The 27313-nt window shown below is 42.5% G+C and overlaps 1 protein-coding gene and 1 long non-coding RNA gene across 9 annotated transcripts in view; one reads left to right on the top strand and one right to left on the bottom strand.

The window, feature by feature from the left end:
* The window catches only part of NUP153 (nucleoporin 153), a 92320-nt gene extending 86042 nt beyond the window's left edge, over window positions 1–6278 (bottom strand). For 4 of the 8 annotated variants that reach the window (XM_060614724.3, XM_060614727.3, XM_060614726.3 and 1 more), the window contains exons 1-2: window positions 6260–6277; window positions 1208–1280 (exon numbers count right to left, since the gene is read on the bottom strand). The gene's annotated coding sequence lies outside the window, so the exon portion shown is untranslated. Of the gene's footprint in view, window positions 1–1207; window positions 1281–6259 lie in introns of those variants that run through there. The other 4 variants (XM_060614730.3, XM_060614736.3, XM_078446609.2 and 1 more) reach the window with 2 other exon arrangements.
* Window positions 6279–6399: 121 nt separating this feature from the next.
* Window positions 6400–26976, top strand: LOC132666703 (uncharacterized). The gene is made up of 3 exons (XR_009604795.3): window positions 6400–6453; window positions 24022–24312; window positions 25423–26976. It is a non-coding gene; the product is annotated as an uncharacterized LOC132666703 (long non-coding RNA).
* Window positions 26977–27313: the final 337 nt, after the last annotated feature.

Raw genomic sequence — 27313 nt, 5'->3', positions numbered from 1 at the left:
AATAGACTATCGTGGGCTACCAAAAATACGGTTCTTCGAAACCAAAAAGAACTTTTCAAATATTCTCCAAAGCAAATAGGACTGAAGTTACACTACTCTACATTCAATATTAAATAGGCAGTATTGCCCAACAAACTAAGGCAACCCTGCAGACACTGAGCAAAGCCTACTCAAACACACCACCCCCAGTGAGGGAAAACCACCTCTCACATGAGGGTTTAGGCTCTAGCATATACACCATGCATAGAACTAAAACATCAAAGCAGACCATCGGGCTCCCCAGAGGCGCGAACCAAGCAACAAACAGCTTCTACCAGCCACAATTAAATCCAAGCCGTAACTTAGATGCTTTAAATTAGTAACAGTTAAACCAACTCTTTTTCACTTGCTTGGTCATAAAATCTTGCCCCCGCTGTGAGTCAGCAATGACTCAGAAGCACTTCCTACAAGAAACACCTGCTTTTAGGCCCATCGCTTGCAGCTGAAGTGCTGAGATCAATGATTTTAGCCTCATGCTTGCTAATATCGGAGTGTAATCCCTCGTCTGTCTCATGCTAGAGGGTCCTGTGCAGAATTTCAGCGACTGCAATCAGGGAGCGCTCTCCCGCTGGGTGGTAAGGAGACAAATCTATAATAAAAGCACTAGGACTTGACAATTGGGAAGGAAAAGCCATTTTTCTTGTTTTCACTGGGAATATGCCTCTCCCTTAACTCCTTCCACACCCTCTGGGCCCTCCCTTTGCAGCCAGGCTTCCTCAGGTACCAGCATCCGTCTTCCTTAAGGTTCAGTTTGGGTTTACAAGCAAAAGGGAGCTGCCTGTTCCCCTTCGTTTGTGCCATCACTAACTTTAGAACCGGATCCTTTGAAAAGCATTAAAAACTGAGATGGCAAAAAGAAAGGCAACAGTTCTTAGAAGCTCTCTGTCTTAATTGCAAGCTAAGGAAAAGAGGAATCCAGTGGCTGGTTCATATGTCAGATCTAAACAAGACAGGTCAGATCATTTGCTTAGATTTTTCAGCAATGGTCACCGAAAACTTCCTATCCGTGTGAGCAGTACAGAAAAAGGGGACACGTTTACAGAACGCTGTAGGAGAGGAAAGGGAGGGCTGAGATGAGAAAGGGAAGGGCACATGTTAAATTCCCACCAACAGTCACAAGTAGCCATTTTGGAAACTTCTGCCAGGTCCACAGCTGATCTGAACTCACCTTTGGTGCATCCTCTCTCCATTGGTCAGTCCTCTGAGTCCAGACTGGCTCCTTGTTGACCCACCTTCAAAAGCTATAAAATAAATGGGGGAAAGATGACCGATACCTCCCAGGAATGGTGCAACAGCAGCACAGAGTATCACTTACTAACGCCCTAAATAATGAAGGACTGATGAATAATACATTCGAGAGAAAAGACCCTCCTTATTGCCACCTCACGGTTCCCTGACATTTTACATCCAGAGGACCAGGCACAAATTGGATATGTGTTTATTACTTGGATGAATGCATATTCATAGAAGGTTTTGCCATGTGTAGTTCCCTCAACAACTTTTATGTTATGGAATTTTTTTTCCTGTGTGTTTCAAAAACGCTTTAAGTTTGTTAAAATAACCCTTTTGGGTTAAAACACCTTTAATCTCCCTCTTTTCCTTTTCAATACAATTTATCGCAGACCATCTACTAGTTGTAGTGTCAGAGATAAACAGAAGAAAATCACTTTTCCACAATCAGATGAAAACGGTGCTTCCCCTGAGGGATTCTACCCAAACAGGAACTGTGAACTAAAGGGATGAAGAAAGATCTGTACTTAAAACTTTGGGATACTATTCAACAAATATTTATTTTATCCTGGGCCATATATTCTGCAGATAGAAACATGATGATGACATATGTCCTACCCTTTAGGGACAAGTAGAAATGGTTGTACTATTACTTTATTTTTAAGCATTTTGAATATATACTTATGCAGAAATTTTCCTTTGGGAAATATGTATGACATAAATAGCTTTAAGTGGGTGTTCTCCATTTCAAACAACTTGTCAGGCAGGTGAAAACATCACATAAACCAGCATTGTTCCCACAACCCCGGGCTCAATGGAATTGTGATCAGGACATTCAAACAGGGAATGTGAGTACAGTTTGAGGGTGCCATTCCTTCCTTTAGATGTAAATAAATTCTAGAAAGCTTAAAAGAAGGTATAGTAGGGGCACCTGGGTGGCTCAGTTGGTTAGGCGTCCAACTTCAGCTCAGGTCATGATCTTGCAATTCGTGAGTTCAAGTCTCACATCGGGCTCTGTGCTGACAGCATGGAGCCTGCTTGGGATTCTCTCTCTCTCTCTCTCTCTCTCTCTCTGCCTCTCCCCACCCTTGCACTCTCTCTCTCTCTCTCAAACTAATAAATAAATAAGCTTTCAAAAATTAAAAAAAAAAAAAAAACTTTAAAAGAAGGTATAGTAGGGGCACCTGGCTGGCTTAGTTGGTAGAGCATGTGACTCTTGATCTCGGGGTTGGAAGTTCAAGCCCCACATTGGGTATAGGGCTTACTTAAAAATAAAATCCTTTTTAAAAAAATAAGAAGGTACTGTAAAATGTGTACCCTAGACAGAGATACATCAGCCAAAGTTTGCAACAGGACAAGTAGTGTCTCCGAATAACTGCAGCCATTTTGTTAATTCACGCAGACATGGAGTGGCATCTTTCAGAAGCAAGGAAGAGACCAAGGAATATGATTTAAAGTCTCCTGCACTCATATTTAGTAACTAAGTGCATTAAATGAGAGCACTATGCAGTGCCCACTGCATGCCACACACCTCCCTGGGTGCTTTCTGTGCGTTATCCTTCATCCATACAAGTCTTCTAGGGAGGAGGCCAAAAGAGAAGGGTTAAGTACTCCACTCAAAATCGTACAGCAGGGATGAGCTCTGAACACAGGTCTAACGGATTTCCAAACCTGTAACTTTTTCATTAGACCCAGACGTATCTAGAACTACCCACAGGCAGGGCAAACGGAAGGAGTGGAGCAGGAGATGTTTAGAGAAGCTGCTGAACCCACTGACATCCTACCTCTTCTCACACAGGGGGGCCCAGATGCTTCTCAGCAGGGCCTTGGCAGGATTTCTGCGATAGACTGGGAGTCAGACCGGGGTACTTTGGCAGATGTCTCATTGGACCCCAGACGCCTAGAAGTGAGTTCCCTTCTTTGCAGGGTTGCCAGACAACATTTCTTTGCAGGGTTGCCAGACACCCAGTTAAATTTGAATCTCAGATAAAGAATGAATAATTTTAAAATATAAGTATGTCCCCAAAACTGCAAATATTGCATGGGACAACTTATTTTCTAAATCTGGCCACCCTACTTCTTTGTTCTATTTCAAGATGTCTTGAATTAGAATCAGAGAGTGTGACTTACGACTCTATACATGATCTTCAGCTTGGAATTAATTTATCCTGGCTATGGACTGGAATCATGAGAAACTCACCTGTAAGCACATCGTACCCTCGCCCTCCAGTACACACACCTACTCCAAGCTGTCACGTGCTTAGTCGTGGGATGCCACCATAATTCACTTGCTTAGAGCCTAGTGCAGCCGACATGAATCTTGTGTCCACAGCTCAGGGATGCAAGAAATGTAAATGCGTACTGAATTCAACAGAATCTGTTTCAAAACCCCATTATTTTAGGCAGAGCGGAAGCAAAGTCACGTCAGGCCTTAACTGTGCCCCCCCCTTTTCCAGAACTGTTTCTAGGGCTCACGTACTACCGTGGGGGGCCGGCTGTTTCTTGATATTGTCTGTCCATGCAGACTTTTGCCAAGGCACCCCTCTTTCTGGCCTTCTGGTCCCTCCAATTCACATGTTTGTTCTTCTTCCCCTGCTCCCCTCAGGCACATGTGTCATCCTGGCGTCATACCAAGGCTCCAAACGCTTCCTGAAACCCTCATAGGTCCCAGCTGCCTCGATGCCCAGTGTAGCTATCTCTTTCTGGGTCCTTACTGCACTGCTGGGGTTCTGTCTTTGGGGAGTGAAGCACGGTGTGCTTTGCCATGGAATTTTCCAGACTAGCTCAGGCTTTACTGTCTCCCCAGAGCCCTTCCCCCAGGGGGAACACAGTACCTCTAGAGGATACAAAGTTGTCCTCTTCTCTCCCCTCACCACCCCCCAATATTCTCTCTGCCTCTAGAATATCTTTCTCAATCCTTTTTTTTTTTTTTTTTTTTTTTTTGAGAGAGAGGGTGGCAGTGAGTGAGGGGCAGGGAGAGAGAGAGAGAGAGAGAGAGAGAGAGAGAGAGAAGCAGGGCTCACCCAAAGCGGGGCTCGAACTCACCTGATAGTGAGATCATGACCTGAGCCGAAGTCAGATGCTTGAAGACTGAGCCACCCAGGCACCCCTCTTTTCCTCCCCCACCCCCAGTCTTTCTCAAGGGATGGCTCCACCCTCCTCAATACCCCTATCCTTCAGCTCTCCAACATTTCTCCAGTGTATCTAATCCCCTTAAGGATTTTAGGTTTTTGGAAGATCCTGGAAGGTTATTTCCTTTACACCCTGGCTTATGCTTCCCCTGAGGCAATGAATACAAGAGACTAGGAGGATAAGGAGAGAACAAAGGAAAGTATCCTAACATCCCAGGCACTTTGCCTTCCACAGTAGTCCACCAATTCTGGCATCAGCATCAGATTGGAAACATTAAAAACACGGATTTTCAGGCTCCACCCAAGGCCTACACAATCTGTGGGGTTGAAGTGGGGATATGTATTTTGGGGTGCATGGGTGGCTTGGTCGGTTAAGTGTCTGACTTCAGCTTGGGTCATGATCTCACAGTTTGTGAGCTCGAGCCTGCATTGGGCCCTGTGCTGACAGGGTGGAGCCTGCTTCGGATCCTTTGTCTCCCTCGCTCTACCCCTCCCGGTTCATTCTCTCTCTCTCTCTCTCTCTCAGAAATAAAGGAATTATCTAAACAAAGGAATATGTATTTTAGCAAACTCTATCATCTTTCTTTCATACTCAGTTGCGATGGCTCTCTGACCTTTTCTTTCCTTTTCTTCCTTACCCCTGGAGTGGCAATATCTGGTTTTTAAAAAATTTTTTTAATGTTTATTTATTTTTGACACACACAGAGAGAGAGTATCAGCAGGGGAGGGGCAGAGAGAGGGAGACACAGAATCGGAAGCAGGCTCCAGGCTCTGCGCTGTCAGCACAGAGCCCGACGCGGGGCTCGAACCCACAGACTGCTAGATCGAGCTGAAGTAGGATGCTCAACCGACTGAGCCACCCAGGCGCCCCCATATCTGGTTAAAGATTCCTTACACAGAACCAAAAATCTAGTATGGAGTTCTGTATCCATCTTTCAAAGGGCAGGTCACCTGAAGGCCAAGAGGATGTTCATGTGTCCCATCATCTCTTAGCTCTTTTTTAAATGTTTATTTATTTGGAGAGAGAGACAGAGACAGAGAAAGTAGGGGAGGGGCAGAGAGGGAGAGAGAATCCCAAGCAGGCTCCACACTGTCAGCACAGAGCCCAACTCGGGGCTCAATCTCATGAACTGCGAGATTATAACCTGAGCCAAAATCAAAAGCCGGCCACTTAACCAACTGAGCCACCCAGGCACCCTGCCTGTTACCTAGCTCATATCCCACTTTTCCCACTGTCCTGTCCAGGTTCCCAGAAGAGAATCTGAGTCTAACCCACCAAACGGGGCCATGCCAAAAATGTATCTCCATCCTGTGTCAAATGCAAAACTATTTCCCAGTAACATAAATGCTGCTTGGTTCTTACAAAGAATCATCAACACATCTAAGCAGTCCAGTTTTTCATGGTTTGGGGATACTTCCAGAAGAATGGCCTAAGCAATTAAGATAATATGTCTAAAGTAGATAAATTATTAAGTAATATTTATTATTATTTTTTTTATTAAGTAATCTCTACACCTCATGCGGGGCTCAAACTCACAACCCCAAGATCAAGCATCACAAGCTCTGCCACCAGGTGCCCCAAGAAGTAAGATTTTTTAAACTGCTTGTATTGTTTAAATTATTGCTAAATGCTTTCTTAACTGATTTGGAGAGAACAGTTCACCTTTTAAGAAAAAAAAAAGTGAATATGGCGAGGTAGGTAGGAGACATTCAGTTGGCAAGATCATTGGCCTATTTTATTCCAAAATGAGGTAAGGAGTACTGAGCTAACTTGCAGGTCTTAAAGGAGTATGTCCTAAGGAGTGAGAACAGACACACCAGCAGAAAATCATTCACAAGTAATGGTAGGAAAGACTCACCCCCTGGGATGGTTGTTGGTATTTATAAAAGTCAGCGAGGATTATTGACCTGTCTCACCAAAACAGTCATTTCTGTTATTATGACATCAGAATACTACCCCACGTCAGATAACAGAGCAAAGGGCCTGAAGAATGAGGGAGGGAGGCAGGCTGGACAGGAGGCAGAAAAGGGAATGTAGACTAAGCAACTTCCAGTAAGTTTTTTTTAGGAGAGTAAATTTACACATAATATCTCATTCCAGATTGACATCATTGAGAAATACATCTTTCTCTCTGAAGTTGATTGATTAGGAAATATTATAACAGATGCCTACTGTCTGCAGAATACTCCGCTAGAGACTGTAAATAAAGGAAACCAGCAGCGCTTAGCTGGCTCAGTTGGTGGCTCTTGACTTCAGTGTCATAAGTTTGAGCCTCACATTTGGTATAGAGATTACTTAAATACAAAATCTTTTTTAAAAAATTAAATAAAGGAAACGAGTTTTCTTCTACAAGATGGCCTTTCTTCCTGAAAGGTTGACACAGAGATGGAGTAAGGGACCAAAGAAATCAGACTTCACAGGTTGGAAGGACTGCAGAGTTCTGCTAGGTCAGTCCCACAATGAAGGGGTGAGTTATTTCTTCAGCTTCTGCAGGTGCCCAGACTGCTTGGGCTTTATCCTCTCCGGAACTGGAGGCCGCGCTTCCTGAGGGGTGGAGAGTGGTCCCCTGGTGACAGCTGTTCTCTCTGAGTGGGAGCTGGGTCCTGCACTGGGGACTGAGCCTGAATGGACCTGATCCTTAGGGAAACTTAGCAAGTCTTGCCAACAGTGCTCTCTTGACTGAAAAAGGCGATCTCCCCCCAACCCTTGCATTGTTTTGTGTATATTTATTTATTTTTTAAAAATGTTTATTTATTTATTGGGCACCTGGGTGGTTCAGGCAGTTAAGCATCCGATTTGGGCTCTAGTCATGATCCCGTGGTTCATGAGTTCCAACCCTACATCGGGCTCTGTGCTGACAGCTCAGAGCCTGGAGCCTGCTTCAGATTCTGTGTCTCCCTCTGTCTCTGCCCCTCCCCTGCTCAAGCTCTTTTCTTTCTCAAAACTAGATATTAAAATTTTTTAAATAAGTAAATAAATGTTTATTTATTGTTGAGAGAGAGAGACACACAGCTTGAATGGGGGGAGGGGCAGAGAGAGAGGGAGACACAGAATCCGAAGCAGGCTCCAGGCTCTGAGCTGTTAGCACAGTGACTGGTAGCATCAGGGTGATGGAGATGTGGGGAGGACAAAAGAGAAAGGACATGTACCAGAATTCCACAATCTACCAGGCTTCCCAGGCTCACTAGTGGCATCTCATTTCATTTTCACAACCATCCTGTGAAGCCTGTGCTGTTGCTCCCATTTTGCAGATAAGGAAATCGAGGCTCAGAGAGGTTAGTATCCTGCCTAAGTTCACTTGCCTAGCTGTCAAGCATTAGGGACTGTTTTGAATGCAGTTCTTTCTGACTCTAAAGCCACTAAATTATACTGTTCCCATGCCCCAAGCAGAACAAATTTGATGTCTAAATGGCCACTTAACTCCAATGAGCTCTACCCAGATTTTTCACATACTTCAAGGAGGAACCTTTATATTTGGTCCGTGACCTCGAGTTTAATTGACCAGAAGACACGAATGATCCCATGTACAAAAAGGGATTCAGGTGTTTACCCGCATGCATTACTACTTATCTCCAAAAAGAACTGAAGGGAATTAGTTGAACAAAGGTATCATCGTGTTTCCGGAACAATTGATGGGGAAGGGATGACTCAAGTGCTTATGGTCTCTGACCTCCTAGGACGGCTCTGATCGTTTCGAAATTTCTTTTGTGAAAGTTAAACATTTTTTTTCCCCCTGAGAGCTTTCATCCATTGGTCTATACACTGAGGGTTGCGTACGATTCAAATTCCTCTTCCGTGACAATGCCTCCGATTATCAGCTGTGGCTTTCAAGTTCTCCTAGGGTTTACACTGGAAGTGTGGCGTAGAAAGAACTCAGTCAAGGGCTTCTGGTTAAAGACGGCAGATTAACCCTACTCTTCTGTATCTTCTTCCTCCCCAAACCCAACATGTGTGACAGCAATGAATTAAGAATGAATTAAGAAGGGTATGAAGCCACTAGAAAAAGAAAACAGTGGACAAAAAGGTTTTGTCACAGTTTTGGGAGTGGGCAAGCAAACAGGAAAGCGGTAAACTCACTGAGCAAGTCAGAGAACACTGTGAGCCAAGGACCGGGAGGGGGAGTTTCTGCAAACTGGAATAGCATCCCCTGGAGACTCCCAGCAGTGTTGAAAGCTGGAGGGAGGCCCATGGCTGAGAATGAGGTGGGGCCAGAGCCCAGGTCCACACACATTGATCCCCAGTTCTCTCCCGCCCTGGGCAAGCAGGGGATGCTCTCGTCCCCCGCCTCCACAGGAGTCCAGAGATTTATTCTCTAGAGAAATTGAACCATTGAGCCTCAACTCTGTGCAGTGAATAAGTGTGCAGATGTAAGTGAACATCTTCTAATGTAGCACGGGATGGGACCCAGCCTCTTCCCTCCCCTACACCTACAACAGCACAGTTTCCTATGCTCACCTGCTTGCATGCGACCAGGAGAGTTGTCTTTGGGAAAAAAATTCTTCTTAGGAAAAATATGGTGAGTTTAGACTATTTGCATGTATTGTGATTATGGATTTATTTAGATTTGTTATCTTCTTATTTTGTTCATTCTATTTACTCTGCTTCTTCTATGTTGCTTTTCCCCTTCATTCTTTTCTTGGGGGGGGGGGGAGGGGGCGCAAGTGAGCAAGGGGCAGAAAGAGACAGAGAAGCCGCGCTCGCCCGAAGTGGGGTTCATGTTTTACTGGATGCAGGGCTGGTGCTCGCCCAAAGCGAGGGTCAAGCTTACCTGATGTGGGACTCAAACTTATGAACCATGAAATCATGACCTGAGCCGGAGTCAGATGCTTAACAACATCAGATGATTAACAACAGAGCCACCCAGGTGACCTCATTCTTTCCTTCGGAATGGATGGATGGCTTTGTTATTCCCGCCTTTCCCTTCCTTCTATTGGTTTGTAAACTGCAACATTCTCTCTCTCTCTCTCCCCTTCCTCCCTTCATTCCTTTCTTCTGTGGTTACTTTTAAACTTTAACATAAATTCTCTGACTTGATCAGTATCTCTATCCTTCTTCAAAACAATGCAAGTGCTTTCACTCATATGACTTCTCCTCTCACACTGTTGACCACATTCTAGTCACACTTCATTTGCATACTCCCGTATAAGTTGTGCTGCTTGTTTAGATTTAACCAAATACGGACCATTTTCTTTGCTCACCACTCTTTCTTGGCTCTTATTTCTTCTTTCTGAGTTTAATTCGCTTCTTCTCTTTTTTTATTTATTTTTTATTTAAAAAAATTTTTTTTTAACGTTTATTTATTTTTGAGACAGAGAGAGACAGAGCATGAATGGGGGAGGGGCAGAGAGAGAGGGAGACACAGAATCCGAAGCAGGCTCCAGGCTCTGAGCCATCAGCCCAGAGCCCAACTCGGGGCTCGAACTCACGGACCGTGAGAGCTGAAGTCGGACGCTTAACCGACTGAGCCACCCAGGCGCCCCTAATTCGCTTCTTCTTGAAGATCTTCCTTTAAGAGTCTCTCATTTTATTTTATTTTTTAACATTTACTCATTTTTGAGAGAGAGAGAGACAAAGAGACAGAGAGAGAGAGAGAGAGAGAGAGAGAGAGAGAGTGGGGGAAGGGCAGAGAAAGAAGGAGACACAGAATCCAAAGCAGGCTCCAGGCTCAGAACTGTCAGCATAGAGCCCGATGCAGGGCTCGAACCCACGAACTGTGAGATCAGGACCTGAGTCAGACACTCAACCAAGTGAGCCACCCACGTGCCCCTACATCTTATGTTCTTGAGATTCTAATCCTCCTGCTCTTTTATCTACTGACTTCCTTCCTTCTTGATGTATACTTTAGTGGTTTGTAATTTTTTATTGGGAACTCATCTTTACCAGGGCTTCATATGTGAATGTCCATATGGCCTGGGTTGAGGGCTTATTTCCCCAAAGAGATTTTAGATTTGTTACATGTAGGTGTTCCAGAGGTTCACGACTCCAGGACCACTATTTATGTTAATATCTTAGCATTGGCGTTGTGAGTGCATGATGGAAGTAAAAAGTCACACCCGGGTAGGTGTGTGGTTACAAATTCTTAAGGGAAACTTTTTGTTTCCCACCTCCACACCTGCCAACACACATATACATGAAAAGTTTTACATCACTTTATGACAGTGCACGGATTTTTTTTTTTTTGAGTTTATTCTTTTTTTTTTTTTTTCCCTAACAGTACACTGTTAGGGAAACAGCTTTTCAAACATCCCACTTTTATGTAGACATCTCAATTCCAATTCTCTACCTCAAATGGGCTGATGCCTTGTCTCATCATGGGCATTAAAACTCGAGTTTTTAGGTCGGGGGGGGGGGATAAGAATGAGTTATCTCTGTCCCCCTACCTCCACTTGTTTTTGGTCTCCAGTTCCTAATTGCTTTTCTTCTCTCTTACTAGGGCTTTCCTTCCTGTTCTGAAACTTAGATGTTCTCTTTTTTTTTTTTTTTAATTTTTTTAACATTTATTTATTTTTGAGACAGAGAGAGACAGATCATGAACGGGGGAGGGTCAGAGAGAGAGGGAGACACAGAATCCGAAGCAGGCTCCAGGCTCCGAGCTGTCAGCACAGAGCCCGACGCGGGGCTCGAACCCACGGACCACGAGATCATGACCTGAGCCGGAGTCGGACGCTTAACCGACTGAGCCACCCAGGCGCCCCTTAGATGTTCTTTCAAAGGATGTTTATAATCCAAAATGTCTGTCTTTTCTGAGAGTTCTAATATTACAGTGTTTACCACTAGCAAAAACTGGTAATCCCCTTCATTTCTCACGTAGAGCCATTCAATCACGTGATGTCTAAAAACTAGCTCACTGCAGCCAAGCCTAGTGAGCCTCATCCTTCTATCTCAAACAGCTTATTAAAACATATCTTCTAAACAAAAACAGCATGCCCCCTCACTACCCACCACACCAGACAAATTATTCTAAATTTAAAAGCGTAACCTATGAGGGGCACCTGGGTGGCTCAGTCAGTTAAATGTCCTACTTCAGCTCGGGTCATGATCTCACCATCTGCAGGTTTGAGCCCAGCATTGGGCTCTGTGCTGACAGCTCAGGGCCTGGAGCCTGCTTTGGGTTCTGTGTCTCCCTCTCTCTGTGCTTCTCCCCCATTCATGTTCTGTCTCTTTCTCAAAAATAAATAAACATTAAAAAAAATTTTTTAAAGTGTAATCATATGAAAATTGCCAGGATATTAAAAAAAAAAAAGTGGAGAGAATTTTCCCTAACCAATTTTAAAACATGCTATAGATCGACTATAATTACATATTATAGTATAAGTAGAAAATGTAGGTAAATCATCGAGGCAAAACATACAGTCAGAAGTCTTTTCTTTGCAAATCCCAATGAATGGTCTCATATGCCCTTTGGCCAGCACCCCCTGAAATCATTGATTTATACCACAAAAAGTTGTCCCAGTTCCTATTAACTGATATATAACTGTTTTGGAACAATGTCTGATTGATTTGATCACTTATTTTTATCCCAATTTTATGCTTTCATGGATTGACTGATGGAAATGCATTCTACTATTGCATTTTTAGGACCCCTTCCTTCAATGAATATTGATTAAAGAGAAAATTCGTAACATGAAATATAAGTGAAACCCACACCAGCTATTTTCTTAAAATTAAAAATGTTACAATTTGACATACATCTAAGAACTTCACAAAACCCTTGACTAAATGTGGGGCACAGGAAGGGTAGTGGTGGGTAAATATGGAAAAGCAACTGGAAGTTTAATTGGCAACCTAAGCATGGAAACACAATTATGACGCAAAATAAACTACAAACTTTTGAGAGAAAATCTGAATCTCTCACGAAGAGAGAAAGGTGAAGGGCATCAGGGAAAGCTTTTCTGAGTAGTTGAATTTGAACTAGTCCTTGAAAAATAAGGACAATCTTTGATTAAGAGGGCAAGCATCGAGGGGTGCCTGGGTGGCTCAGTCGGTTAAGCATCTGACTTCGGCTCAGGTCATGAACTCACTGCTCATGAGTTTGAGCCCCATGTTGGGCTCTGTGCTGATAGCTCAGAGCCTGGAGCCTGCTTCGGATTCTGTCTCCCTCTCTCTGCCCCTCCTCCATTCATGCTAGCTTTCTCTCTCTCTCTCTCTCTCTCTCTCTCTCTCAAATATAAATAAACACTAAAAAAATAAAAAATAAAAGAGGGCAGGCAGTGAGACTGAACAAAGAGCATGAGCCTTGGAGCTATAGGTAAGCATGGTTTGGAGAGATATTAAAGATAGTACAGCGAGCCTGGGGCGAGGGCACAATTAGAAGAAGGACACCTGTGAGGGTGGTTTGAAGTCAGATCAAGCGGGATTAGCATGGTTCAACAGAAAGAGCTGAACTTTGGAGTCAGACAAACTTAAGACCTGCCTGGTGCTGCCATTCAGCTGCCATCCAACCTTGAGAAATTTTCTCAGATCTTTTTTCTTCCACTTCTTCATCTGCAAAATGGAGATGATAATGTTCATCCTACAGATTGTTCCAGGAATTAAATGGGATAATGCATATAAAAGACATGCTACTATTCTTTGAACAGAGGTGTGAACTCTGCTGTCAGTACGAAGTGTGGGAGAAGTGCGAGGTTAGAAGTAGAGAGATCAGCCATGTTAAGACTTTTTCTTCTCTCCAGCTTCATGAAAATTTAATTTACATAAAGCAGTGTGTAAGTGTAAAGTGTACAACATAGCGATTTGATATTACGTACATATTCCAAAATGGTTACCACCACAAACACATCCATCACATCCCCTACATTTTTTTGTGTTGAGGAGCTTTTAAAATCTGCTCTCTTAGCAACTTTCAGATATAAAATAGAATACTGTTAAGTATAGTCACTCTACTGGATATTACATCACCAGAACTTATTTGTCTTATGACTGTGAGTTTGTACCTTTTGACCACCTTCACTCATTTCCCTCACCTTCTATCCTTCACCTGTGGCAACCACCAATCTATTCTGTTTGAGTTTGGGTTTTTTGGATCCCTCATATAAGTGACATCATATGGTATTTGTCTTTCTTTGTCTGACTTACTTCACTTAGCATAATGTCCTCAAGGTCCATCCGTGTTGTTGCAAATGGCAAGATTTCCTTCTTTTTTATGGCTGAATAATATTCCATTATATATATATATATATATATATATATATATATATATATATATATATATACCAAGTTTTTTCCTACCTACCTTCCTTCCTTCCTTTCTTCCTTTCTGCTTTCCTTCCTCCCTTTCTCTTTCTTCTCATTTTCTTTATCCATTAATCCATTGATTGGCACATAGGGAGAGAGAGAGAGAATAGGAACACGAGCTGGGGAGGGGCAGAGAGAGAAGGAGACAGAGAAACCTAAGCAGGCTCCATGCCATCAGTAGCAGAGTCCAATGTGGGGCTCAAACCCACAAACTGCAAGATCGTGACCTGAGCCAAAACCAAAAGCCAGATGCTCAACCGAATGAGCCCCCCAGGAGCCTCTGGTAGTTGTATGTTTAATTTTTTGAAGAAATTCTATACTATTTTTCATGTTGGTGGTACCAATTTACATTCCCACCGATAATAGCACACCAGGGTTCCCGTTTCTCCACATCCTTGCCAGTAGTTGTTAGTTCTTGTTGTTGTTGTTGTTGTTGTTTGTTTGTTTGATAATAGCCATTTTAACAGATATCCCATTGTGGTTTTAGTTTGAATTTCCCTGATTATTAGTGATGTTGAGCACCTTTTCATGAACCTGTGGGCCTTTTGAATATTTTCTTTGAAAAATGGTCTACTTAGGTCCTTGGTCCATTTTTTATTCAGATGGTTGTTTTTTGTTTGTTTTGTTTGTTTGTTTTGAGGGTTTTTTTGTTTTGTTTTGTTTTGTTTTGTTTTGTTATTGAGTTGTATGAATTCCTCGTATATTTTGGATATTAACTCCTTACCAGATAGGTGGTTTGCAAATATTTCCTTCCATTCTATTTCATTATGTTGATCATCTCTTTTGCTCTACAGAAGCTTTTTCATTTGATGTATTCCCACTTGTTTATTTTTGCTTTTGTTGCCTATGATTTGGGTGCTTCCTGGTCTGTAAGAGGAGACCCAGTCCCCCATGCGTTGGGGTAAGGCATTAGCAAAACCAGTAGAAGCTAAGATAGCCTGAGGGAGAATTCGACACTGCCTAGGCTGCTGCTCTGCTTCTCCATTGGCACCCTCCCCGTCTTGCTTTGGTAGGTCAGAGGTAATAGGTAGGTGGGCTCCAGGCTCCAGAAAGCACGCATCTGGTCCTTCTTGTGGGGTCCTGAAAGACCCCCTGAATGATGCAGAAGAAAGCCTGGAGTTAAGAGTCACTGTGACTGCCCGGGTTCACCCTGTATGGGAACAGTACCGAGTGCCAGGGCAGGGGCTGTGTGGTGGGCAGCCCAGATCTGGGAGCAGAAAGGCTGAGTCTCAAAAGTACCAGTGCAAGGCCAGCGGGGAAACCTGGTCAGCAGAGGCAGTTTGCCAAGCTTCTTGGGAGAAAACTGTCCTGCAGTAAGTTTCTTGGGGGACTAACCATTACTGACATCAGTGGTGGATAAAGCCGGGAAGGAGGTCTGTGTCCAAAAATTAGGTGGGAGAAGTTACTTCTCAACCAGGGGTCAGCAGAAGGCAACAGAGAATGACAAATTACAGGCACCTACCCTGGCAGACAAGACGCATCTTGAGGAGCCCCATCCTGGGAGCCAAGGGGCTCAGGGGACAGACCAAAGAGGGGTGGAAAGAGCCCTGGTGCTGAGTTTGAGCTGACTGAAGAGTAATTTTAAACAGGAAGAAGCTATCCAAATATCCTTTTCTACATATCTGTACCATTTCTTGTTAGCTTATTTTTAATATTTGTTAACCTGTTTTCCCTTTTAAACTGTTCTTTTAGGGGCTTCTGGGTGGCTCAGTCAGTTGAGCATCCAACTCTTGATTTTGGCTCAGGTCATGATCTCATGGTTTGTGAGTTTGAGCCCCACATTAGGCTCTGCATTGACAGCACAGAGCCTGCTTAGGATTCTCTCTCTCTCTCTCTCTCTCTCTCTCTCTCTCTCTGCCCTTCCCCCACTCACACACTCACTCTCTCTCAAAATAAATAAATAAACTTAAAAAATAAGTCTGTTTTATGGTTTGCCTCTCTCTCTTTTTTCTTCCCTCTATGGTCATCTGTTTTGTTTCTTAAGTTCTACATATGAGTGAAATCATATGGTATTTCTCTTTCTCTGACTTATTTCACTTAGCATAATACTCTCGAACTCTATCCACGTTGTTGCAAATGGCAAGATCTTTTTGGTATGGCTAATATTCTATGGTATACATACACCACACCTTCTTTATCCATTCATCATTCAGTGGTCTTTTAGGCTCTTTCCATAATTTGGCTATTATTGATTAGGCCCCTCTAAACATCAGGGTGCATGTATCCCTTCAAATTGGTATTTTTGTATCCTTTGGGTAAATACCTAGTAATGCAATTGCTGGATCGTAGGGCAGTTCTATTTTTAACTTTTTGAGGAAACTCCATATTGTTTTCTAGGGTGGCTGCACCAGTTTGCATTCCCACCAACAGTGTAAAAGGGTTCATCTTTCTCCAAATCCTCGCCAACATCTGTTGTTTCCTGCGTTAAGTTTAGCCATTCTGACAGGTGTGATATACCTCACTGTACTTTGGGTTTGCATTTCCCTGATGATGAGTGACATTGAACATCATTTCATGTGTCTGTTAGCCATCTGTAGGTCTTCTTTGGAAAAATATCTATTCATGTCTTTTATTTATTTATTTATTTATTTATTTATTGTTGTTGTTGTTGTTGTTTTGGGAAAAAGAGAGAGAGAGCAAACTAGGGAGGGGCAAAGGAAGAGAGAAGGAAAGAATCCCAAGCAGGCCCCATGCTCTGTGCAGAGCTTGATGTGGGGCCTGACCCACAGGGTCATGAGATCATGACCTGAGCCAAAGTCAAGAACCACATGCTGAACTGACTGAGCCACCCAGGTGCCTCTTCTGCCGATTTTTTCACTGGATTATTTGTTTTTCTGGGTGTTGAGTTTTAATAAGTTCTTCACATATTTTGGTTGTTAACCCTTTTTCAGATATGCCATTTCAAATATCTTCTCCCATTCTGTAAGCTGCCTTTTAGTTTTGTTTCCTTTGTTGTGCGGGAATATTTTGTGTTGCTGACGTCCCAGTAGTTTAGTTTTACATTTGTTTCCCTTGTCTCCAGAGATGCATCTAGTAAGATGTTCCAGCTGGGGTCAAAGAGGTTTCTGCCTGTGTTCTGTTTTGATGGTTTCCTGTCTCACATTTACATCTTTCATCTATTTTGAATTTATTTTTGTGTTTGGTGTAAGAAAGTGGTCCAGTTTCATTCTCTTGCATGCTGCTGTCCAGTTTTTCCAGCACCATTTGTTGAAGAGACTCTCTTTTTTCCACTGGATGTTTTTTCCTGCTTCAATATTCTTCCTCGAAGAAGAGTTGGCCATATAGTTGTGGGTCCATTTCTGGGTTTTCTATTCTGTTCCATTAATCTGTTTTTTTAAAATGTTTATTTATTTATTTATTTTTAATTATTTTTAATGTTTACTTATATTGGGGGGGAGGGGCACAGAAAGAGAGAAAGAGAGACACGGAATCTGAAGCAGGCTCCAGGCTCTGAGCTGTCAGCACAGAGCCCAATGTAGGGCTCAGACTCATGAACTGCGAGATCATGACCTGAGCCAAAATCAGATGCTTAACTGACTGAGCCACCCAGTGCCCATAATGTTTATTTATTTTTGAGAGAGCATGAGCACAAGCAGGGAAGGGGCAGAGAGAGATGCGGACGGGGGTGTGTGTGGGGGGAAGGGGGAGATACAGAATCTGAAGCAGGCTCCAGGCTCCAAGTTGTTAGCACAGAGCTCAACATGGGGCTTGAATCCACGAACAATGAGATCATGACCTAAGCTGAAGTTGGATGCTTAACCAACTGAGCCACCAGGTGCCCCTTCGTGTCTATTTTTTGTGCTAGTACTATATTGTCTTGATGATTACAGCTTTGTAATACAGCCTGAAGTCCAGAATTGTGATGCCTCCAGCTTTGCTTTTCTTTTTCAAGATTGCTTTGGCTAATGGGGTTTTTGTGGTTCCATACAAATGTTAGGACTGTTTGCTCCAGTTCTGTGAAAAATGCTGGTAGTATTTTGACAGGGATTGCATTAAATGTGTAGCTTGGTTTGGGTAGTACATACAATTTAACAATATTTGTTCTTATACTCCATGAGCATGGGATGTCTTTCAATTTCTTTGTGTAATAGTCAATTTCTTTCACAAGTGTTTTATAGTTTTCAAAGTACAGATCTTTTACCTCTTGGGTTAGGTTTATTCCTAGGTATCTTTTGGTTTTTGGTGCAATTATAAATAGGATTGATTGCTTTATTTCTGCTACTTCATTATTGGTGTACTAAAATACAACAGATTTCTGTACATGATTTTATAGTCTGCAACCTTACTGAATTCAGATATCAGTTCTAACAATTTTTTGGTGCGGTCTTTCAGATTTTCCACATGGAGTATCATGTTATGTGTAAATTGTGAAAGTTTGACTTTTTCCTTGCTGATTTGGATGTCTTTTATTTCTTTCTGTTGTCTGATTGCTGAGGCTAGGACTTCCAGTAGTATGTTAAATAACAGTGGTGAGAGTGGGCATCCCTGTTTTGTTCTTGACCATAGAGTAAAAGTTCTGTTTTCCCCATTGAGGATGATATTATCTGTGGGTCTTTCCTATAGGGTCTTTATTATGTTGAGATATGTTCCCTCTAAACCTACTCTGTTGAGGATTTTTTATCAAGAATGGATGCTGTAGTTTGTCAAATGCTTTTTCTGCAAATATTGAGAGCATCATATGGTTCTTATCCTTTCTTTTATTAATGCAGTGTATCACGTTGATTGATTTGCAAATTTGAGCCATTCTTGCAACTCAGGAATAAATTCCAATTGATCATGGTGAACGATTCTTTTAAGGTACTGTTGGATTCAATTTACTAATATTTTGTTGAGAATTTTTGCATCCATGTTCATCAGGGATACTGGCTTTTAGTTCTCTATTTTAGTAGAGTCTTTGTCTAGTTTTGGAATCAGGGTAATCCTGGCCTTGTAGAATGAATTTGAAAGGTTTCATTCCACTTCTGTTTTTTGGAATAGTTTCAGGAGTATAGGTATTAACTCTTCTTTAAATGTTTGGTAGAATTCCCCTGTGAAGCCATCTGGCCCTGGACTTTTTTTTGTTGGGAGATTTTTGATTACTGATTCAATTTCCTTGCTGGTTATCAGTCTGTTCAAGTTTTCTATTTCTTCCTGTTTCAGTTTTGGTACTTTGTATGTTTATCCATTTCTTCTGGTTTGCACAATTTATTGGCATACAATTTTTTATAATATTCTCTTTTTTTAAGTTTATCTATTTGAGAGAGAGAGAGAGAGAGTGAGTGAGTGGAGGAGAGGCATAGAGAGGAAGAAAGAATCCCAAGCAGGCTCCACACTGGCAGCATAGAGACCAATGCAGGACGTGAACCCACGAACTGTGAGATCACAACTTGAGCTGAAACCAAGAGTCAGCTGCTTAACCGACTGAGCCACCCAGGTGCCCCTCATAACATTCTCTTATAATTGTATTTCTGTGGTGTTTTCTCTCTCTCATTTGTGATTTTATTTATTTGGGTTCTTTCTCTTTTTGATAAGTCTAGCTAGGGGGTTATTGATTATATTAACTTCTTCAAAGAACCAGCTCCTGATTTCAGGATTGATCTGTTCTACTGGGGTTTTTTTGTTCCTGTATCATTTATTTATGCTCTAATCTTTATTATTTCCTTTATTCTGCTGGCTTTAGGCTTTCTTTGTTGTTCTTTTTCTAGCTCCTTTAGGTGTAAAGTTAGGTTGCATATTTGAAATTTTTCTTGCTTTTTGAGGTAGACCTGTATTGCTACATACTTTCTTCTTATGACTGCTTTTGCTGCATCCCAAAGGTTTTGGACCATTGTGCTTTCATTTTCATTTGTTTCTATGTATTTTTTTAAATTTCTTCTTTAATTTCCTCATTGGCCCATTCACTCTTTAATAGGATTTTCTTTATTTTCTTTCTTGTATTTGTGGTCTTTCCAAATTGTTTCTTGTGATTGACTTCAAATTTCATAGTGTTGTGGCCAGAAAATATGCATAGTATGATCTGACTCTTTTTGTACTTGTTGAGGCCTGATTTGTGACCTAGTACGTGATCTGTTCTGGAGAATGTCCCATGTGCACTCAAAAAGAATGTGTATCCTGCTGCTTTAAGATAGGATGTTCTGAATATACCTGTTAAGTCCATGTGGTCCACTGTGTCATTCAAAACCACTGTTTCCTTTTGATTTTCTGCTTATATGATCTGTCCATTGACATAAATGGGTGTTAAAGTCCCCCTACTATCATTGTTATCATTAATGAGTTCCTTTATGTTTGTTATTAATTGCTTTATATATTTGAGTTCTTTCAAGTTGGGGACATAAATATTTACAATTGTTAGCTCTTCTTGTTGGATAGACCCCTTTATTATGATATAGTGTCCATCTTCATCTTGTTACAGTCTTTGGCTTAAAATCTAGTTTGTCTGATATAAGTATGGCTACTCCAGCTTTCTTTTGACTTCCAGTTGCATGGAAAATGTTTCTTCATCCCCTCATTTTCAATCTGCAGGTGTCTTGAGGTCTAAAATGAGACTTTGGTAAGCAGCATATAGATGGGTCTTGTTTTTTTCATCTATTCTGACACCCTCTGTCTTTTGATTGGAGCATTTAGTCCATTTACATTCAGACTAGTTAATGATACATATGAATTTAGTGCCATTTTATTACTTGTTTTATCATTGTTTCTGGAGATTTTGTCCATTCCTTTCTAGTCTTTGTTGCTTTTGGTCTTTCTTTCCCACTCAAAGAGTCCCCTTTAATATTTCTTGCAGGGCTGGTTTAGTGGTCAAAACTCCTTTAGGTTTTGTTTGTCTGGGAAACTCTTTATCTCTTCTTCTATTCTAGCCTTGCTGGACAGAGTATTCTTGGCTGCCTTTTTTTCCCATTCAGCATACTGAACATATCATGCTGCTCCCTTCTGGTTTGCCGAGTTTCTGTGGACAGATCATTGCTAACCTTATTTGTCTTCCCTTGTAAGTTGTCTTGCTGTTTTTAGGATTTTTTCTTTAACTTTAGATTTTGCAAGTGTAACTATAATATGTCTTGGTGTTGGCCTGCTTTTGTTAATTTTGTTGGGAGTTCTGTGTGCCTCCTGTATTTAACTGTTTCCTTCCCCAGATTAGAGAAGTTCTCAGCTATAATTTCCTCAAATAAACCTTCTGTCCCCTTTTCTCTCTTCTTCTTCTTCTTCTTCTGGCACTCCTATGATACAAATTTTATTACATTTCATGGAGTCACTGTGTTCCCTGAGTCTACTTTCTTGATCCAAGATTTTTCTTCCCCTCTTTTGCTCAGTTTCACAGTTTTCCATACTTGTATCTTCTATATGACTTATTTATTCCTCTGCTTCTTCCATCCTTGTGGTCATTACACCCAGTTATTTTTGAATCTCGGTGATTGCATTTTTCATTTTGGCCTGATTAAGTTCTTTTATCTCTGCAGTAAGGATATCCCTGATGTCCTCTATGCTTTTCTCAAACCCAGCAAATATCCTTATGATTGTTGCTTTAAACAATGGATCAGAAAAATTAAAAAAATAATAAATTCTGGATTAGGCATATTACTTATATCTGTTTCAATTAGATCACTGGCCATGACCTTTTCTTGTTCTTTCTTTAGGGATGAATTGGCATTTTGTCTAGGTCTCTATCTTCTTCTCTGTGTTAGGAAAGCCTGTTATGTTTCTGGCTCCCAAGAATAATGGCTGTATGAAGGAGAGGTCATATAATGTCCAGGGCTTGGTGCTTCAAGAAGTGTCTCTGGTGTATGCTGCATGCACTCTGATGCTGTGTTATGGCTGCTCTGTTTCTCAGGTTATTCCTCTGTAGGGTTTCTCCTTGCCTGCAGTAGGGATTGTCTGGATCTTGGCCAGAGTGTGGCAAGTTTTTAATAGGTTTGCTCTAGTCTGCTTAAGAGACCTGATGCTATCTCCATTAGAGCTGAAGATTTGGAGAACTCTGGTCAGTAGGCATGGTGCAAGCTGGTGTTTGTACTGGTCTTTTGGGGGAGGGGCCTGCTACGCTGATTCTCAGACACACTTCCTGGAGAAAAGCAGTTATCAGCAGAGTGCAGGGGGGGGGGGGCGGAGCTTGGTGTAAGCAGGTTAGGCAGCCAGTGCTGGTGCTGTGCTGTTTACTGAATTCGGTTCAGGCTGAGGGGCAGGAGATGGAAATGGCACCAGCCAGCTCCATTGTCCTTGGAGAGCAGAGTTTGTGCTTGCTGCTATCAGGGCAGACCTCCTGGAGGAGCGAATAATTTCCCCTCGTGCATCCTCGGTGTTTTTGATTGCTGTTTTCACAATGTCTGTATCTGGGTTGCTTGCCTGTTTGGAGCAGCACAGTGCACTTTGGGCTCTATCCCAGCCAGACTGGCTGAGTTTTAAAACTCCAAACTTTAGGGACCCGGTGTGGTGGGGACCTGCACTGATCTTCTGGGGAGGGTCTTGCTTCACTGGGATTGATGCACGTTTGACCCAGAAAGGTGGTTGCACCAGCATGCAGGAGCATGGGGTTTAGAGCAAACTGCACTAAAGAACCGGCGTCCAGGTTAGCCTCCCTCAGCAGGTGTCTCTGTGCCTGTGTTGAGGGGCGGGGGAGGGAAATGTTGCCTGCCGGCTCCTTTGTCACCGGAGAGGCAATGCCACCTCTCTCAGATGTGCTCCAAGAAGATCCAGCAGTCTCTCTCGGTGAGTCTCAGACAAACCTCAGGTCACGCAGTCTGCCCCTGGGTTACCTGCTCACCTCCTGTACTGGAGCACTGCAGCACACTGTGGACCTCCAAAACTCTGGTCGTTGAGCCCCGCTGGTTGCAAAAGCTCATGAAAATCAGCTGCTCTCATTTTCCCAATGGCTTTGGGGAAGTGTTTTCCTTGTATGATCCCGTGTGCTCCTCTCTCTCCCTCTCACCTGTGTCTGCAGCCAGGGCTCCCTCCCCTCCACAGCACCCACTGTTTCTCCCCCAAACGTCTCCGCACCTCCTACCTTTGATGATGTGGCCTCTTCTCTCCCTCTAGTGCAGTTTGTTCTGTCAGTCCTCAGATCGATTTCTTGGGTGTTCGGAATGACTTGACTTATCTAGCTGTGTTCAGGGGATGAGGCAAGCCTAGGGTCCTCCTACTATTCTGCAATCTTAGCTCCTCCCCCCAAATCCCTTCACTTTACATTTCTTTTTCTAGTTATCCTGTTTTGGATTTTAGAGGGGCACCTGGCTGGCTTAGTCGGTTGACAGTCTTGCTCCTTAAAAAAAAAATTTTTTTTAATGTTTATTTTTGAGAGACAGAGAGAGTGAGACAGTGTGAGCGGGGGAGGGGCAGAGAGAGAGAGAGAGAGAGAGAGAGAGAGAGGGAGACAGACAGAATCCGAAGCAGGCTCCAGGCTCTGAGCTATCAGCACAGAGCCAAACCCAAGGCTCAAACCCACAAACAGTGAGATCCTGACCTGAACCACCCAGGCGCTCCGAGTCTGACTTTTGATTTTGGCTCAGGTCATGATCTCACAGTTTCCTGAGGTTGAGCTCTGAGTTGAGCTCTGTGCTGACAGAACGGAGCCTGCCTGAGATTCTCCCCCTCTCTGCCCCTCCCCCCACTTGCATGCCATCTCTCTCAAAATAAACTTAGAAAAAATTTTAAAGTTTCATTTTATAAGCTTCAAGAGCTTTGAACCCCTTTCGCTTACTTCCAAACACTTGGGTGTGTATCACGTTTTAATAATAAAATAATCCTACCATTGTCAGTATCTTCAGAAAATAAACCCTATAAACCCTTCTTTTGTTGGCAGTTTTATTTCAAAAGCTAATCATTACAATTACTTGCCTTAATAAGTAAAAAATATGTTTGAATTTCCTAAGACTCATTTCCTATGTTGAGCAAAACCATCAAATCTATTCATGTGCTTGTGCCTTTAAGAAGCAAATCTGAAAAGAATCAAATGTGAAAACATAACTATAAATAGAAACATAATTAATAGTTTGGGATCATTTGCCTCCCCCAGGAATATTGGTGCAGTTTGATTACTGGCCATAACTCACACATTCAAATAATCATAGTATTTTCACTTTTTTATTAATATGTGTTTTATTCCATGAAAATGTGGCTTTCCTTTTGATTCTATTGCTTATGTAAATAAGAGTTAATTCCTATATTCGGTCATAAGTTCTAGTTAGCTTTGCTTTGGCCCATGGCCTCAGCTATGTAACTCCTAACTAGCAATGGAAGTTTAAAAATATGTCTACAAATTCTTAGACATTCCTCTTTTCAAAAGGAAGAGCCTAATTTCCTTCCCTTCAGTGGGGGCTGGTCTCATGACTCACTTTAATGTACAAAGAGTGGTGGGAGTGACACAGTGTGACTTGTGAGTCTAGGTCACAAAAGGCAATGTGGCTTCTATTTGTCCCCCAGGACCACTCACTGGGGATGCCAGCCACCGTATCATGAGGTCAAGCAGCATGAAGGGGTCTATACGGTGAGGGAGCGCCAGCTGTGTAAGTCACCCTAGAAGTGTGTCCTCCAGGCCCAAGTGTGCCCTTCAGGTGACTACAGCTGTGACACTGTGACTACCACCTCTGAGCCACTGTGGCCAGAACGACCTAGAAATGCCACTCCTGAATTCTGGACCCACAGAAATCACGTGAGATGTTTATTATTGTTTTCAGCCACTGAATTTAAGAGTACTTCAATTTACAGCAACAGGTAACTAATACTCTAGCTTTCTCACAAATATGTACCTTTATATATAAAATGGCAAGGGGAAAATGTGGGAAATTGGCATCCATATCATCAAGACAGTCTTGAATGCAAGTGGTACTGGGGTTAGACCTTACAGCCTCATTCTTGGTAAAATGCTCCTTTCATAGCAGTTGCTATGGCTAGCATTTAACTCTAGTGTTTTTAAATAGCTTGGCTCATTTGTGGTTGACCATACACTAGGTACAAATTATGCTGATTCAGGCAAGAGTGACTAACCAATTACATGAAGGCCTGGCTTTTGGCTCAGATGTTTAGTCAAAGAAAAACATATCTACTCTTCCAGGCTGTACCCAAAAACCCATTCTAGGCTAAGTAAAGACATAACTAAAACAAAGAAATCTAAGAGCATCTTGGTATGGTTTGGTTCAGGCAGATATTTAGGAAAGGAAGGCCCCACATAATGGTTTGAAGTTGTTATAAGCACCCATGTGTTCCAGTTTTAAAATCTAGTTACAGGTGTTTTTGGTTATGTGAAAGGGTCAAGTTGGTTTATGCTATCTAAAACCAAACTGGAACTTTGTTTTCCCTCTCCAAGTCGATTTTCTTCCAGAGACTCCAATTTCAAAACTTACCTCTTTCTTTGTAGAACATTCACTGTTCTATTCATCAGCCTCTGAGTGTCTTCGTGATGAGGGTCCCATAGGGATTTGAGAATTCCTTTCTCAGGGACAATCCGGTGCTGAGAAAACCTACAGTTAGCTTCAAGATGCTGGTCATTGCCAACTGGGCTCAGATTACGGTGACTGGGGCACCCAAAGCATCTTCCGGAGTCACAGTCTTCTAAGAACTGTGTGCAATGATCCAGGTACCTAGTGAGCATCATAGAGGGGAAACAGAACTTTTTCTAAGAGTACACAGAGGTCAGTGTGTGTCCCAGCACATCTGAAAGATAAAGACTAAGTTTTATTTCAAATCAACTCACTGTATCTAGGGGGAAAAATGACCATTAAGTGGCACTCAAATCTACAATGATATTTCCCCTTACCTCAGGGGATTAGAAACAAGTGACAAGCAGGTTAAATTTCTGAATTTTGAATTTTGTTTTCATTCCAGTTCATACTGTCTTAAAGGGCAGAAGTTGCCTGCTGGCATGGCCTTCTCGTGGAGCCTTCCACAGTCCAGGCTCCCCACTAGTGAGATGCTCCAGTAGCCCCAAGCTGTCTGCCGGGGCACTGCTGGGCATTAGAAGGCACTGCTTTCCCTCCAGGCTGGAGTACCTGAGTATTACAGGCTGACTTGTTATTTTTCAACGTAGGAGGTACGCCCAATATTATGCAAAGAAACTTGTGCTCATGTTACTGAAATAAGCAAGCTCAAGGGTGAACGCAAAAATTCTCTACATCACTGTGCCCTGGTGGCATATTTTTCTATTTTTAGCTCTTTTCATTCAGAAAAGCCAGCAAGAACTCTTATTCAATCACATCTTCTTTCGGGACTTCTTGATGATATACCAGAGAACTTTATTTTTTAAAAATAAAGATTAATCATGTCAATAGTTGTCTTTCCCCCACCCCAAACTGTTCTAAAGCTTAAATATTGTAGGAGTACCTGGGTGGTTCAGTCAGTTAAGCATTCGACTCTTGATCTCGGCTCAGGTCATGATCTCATGGTCCGTGGGATCAAGCCCCACATCAGGCTCTGCACTGACAGCACAGGGCTTGCTTGGGATTCTCTCTCCCTCTCTCTTTGTCCCTTCCCTGCATGTGCAAGCATGTGTGTGCGCCTGCTCTCTCTCTCTCTTAATAAATATGTAAACTTAAAAAAAAAAGCTTAAATATTGTAATTGTTAAAATAAGTATTGACTAAAGCTATCTAAGCAGAAGTATTATCTTGCTCTTCCTTAACTCTAAAGGTATTTTTATGAAGTCATTCTTCCCAAAAGCTGGTGCCCTAGAAACACAAGACTCGATTTTTGTTATGGTAAAATGTGTGTCCAAATAAATGTCAACAAATGTGAGGACACTAGTAACACTGTACTTTGGAAATCAGCTGTCAAACACATGCCTGTACTTAACTATCTGATATGCTAAAACCAGTTTGCTCTTCCCAAGTCATAATGACAAAGTTGGTGACCAAATGCCAATGATCTCATTCTAGGAGAAGGAATGACAATTTGCTCAATTTGTCTTGAATTCTACTTGTAGTCATCACTTATTTAAATATTAAATAACTGTTTTCCTCCCTCGATCCTATGCTATAAAATTCAAATAACTTTGGGCCTTCCCCACTCTCTACTTTCCCCTGGAAGTCTACGAAAGACACTCGTCTGTCCAGGACAAGCTATACCTAATTATCTTTATTTATTATTAAATGTTTTATTAAATGTTATTTATTATTAAATGTTTTTATTTATTTGAGAGACAGAGCACGAGCAGGGGGTGGGAGGCACGCAGAGAGAGAGGGAGATACGGAATCCGAAGCAGGCTCCAGGCCTTGAGCTGTCAGCACAGAGCCCGACGTGGGGCTCCAACCCGCAGACTGTGAGACCATGACCTGAGCAGAAGCTGGATGCCTAACCGAGTGAGCCACCCAGGCGCCCTGACTATGTCTCATTCTTGACCTCTTCAGAAAGGCTACGGTGAGCCATGGAGATTTTTGTTCTGTCTGCTGCAGGTGTCGCGCTGGTCAGTTCAGAAGTCGTGAGACTCAGCACCGCCCCCTCCGTACTCTGGAGGTGCCCTGTCGTCAGAGGCCTCTTCTTCCATGATACGTCACAGACACGACACGGGGAGGAGACTGATGGAAGCACGGGCTGAATCCCGGATCTGTCACCGTCCCACTGACCCACCCCTCTGACCTCGGTTTTCCATCATCAAACACCTAATACGTAACAGCAGCACCTATGGCATCCGCCGCTGTGAGGATTAAGCAAGATGCTATGTTTCAAATGCTGGGAACCGTGCCTTGTACGGTTGGCTGTTGCTATTGAATATTGGCTGTTACT

The sequence above is a fragment of the Panthera onca genome, chromosome B2 (assembly GCF_046562875.1).
Source record: "Panthera onca isolate mPanOnc1 chromosome B2, mPanOnc1 haplotype 2, whole genome shotgun sequence".
NCBI lineage: Eukaryota > Metazoa > Chordata > Mammalia > Carnivora > Felidae > Panthera > Panthera onca.
The sequence above is the reverse complement of the archived record's forward strand: the minus strand, read 5'-3'. Positions and strand labels throughout refer to the sequence as shown.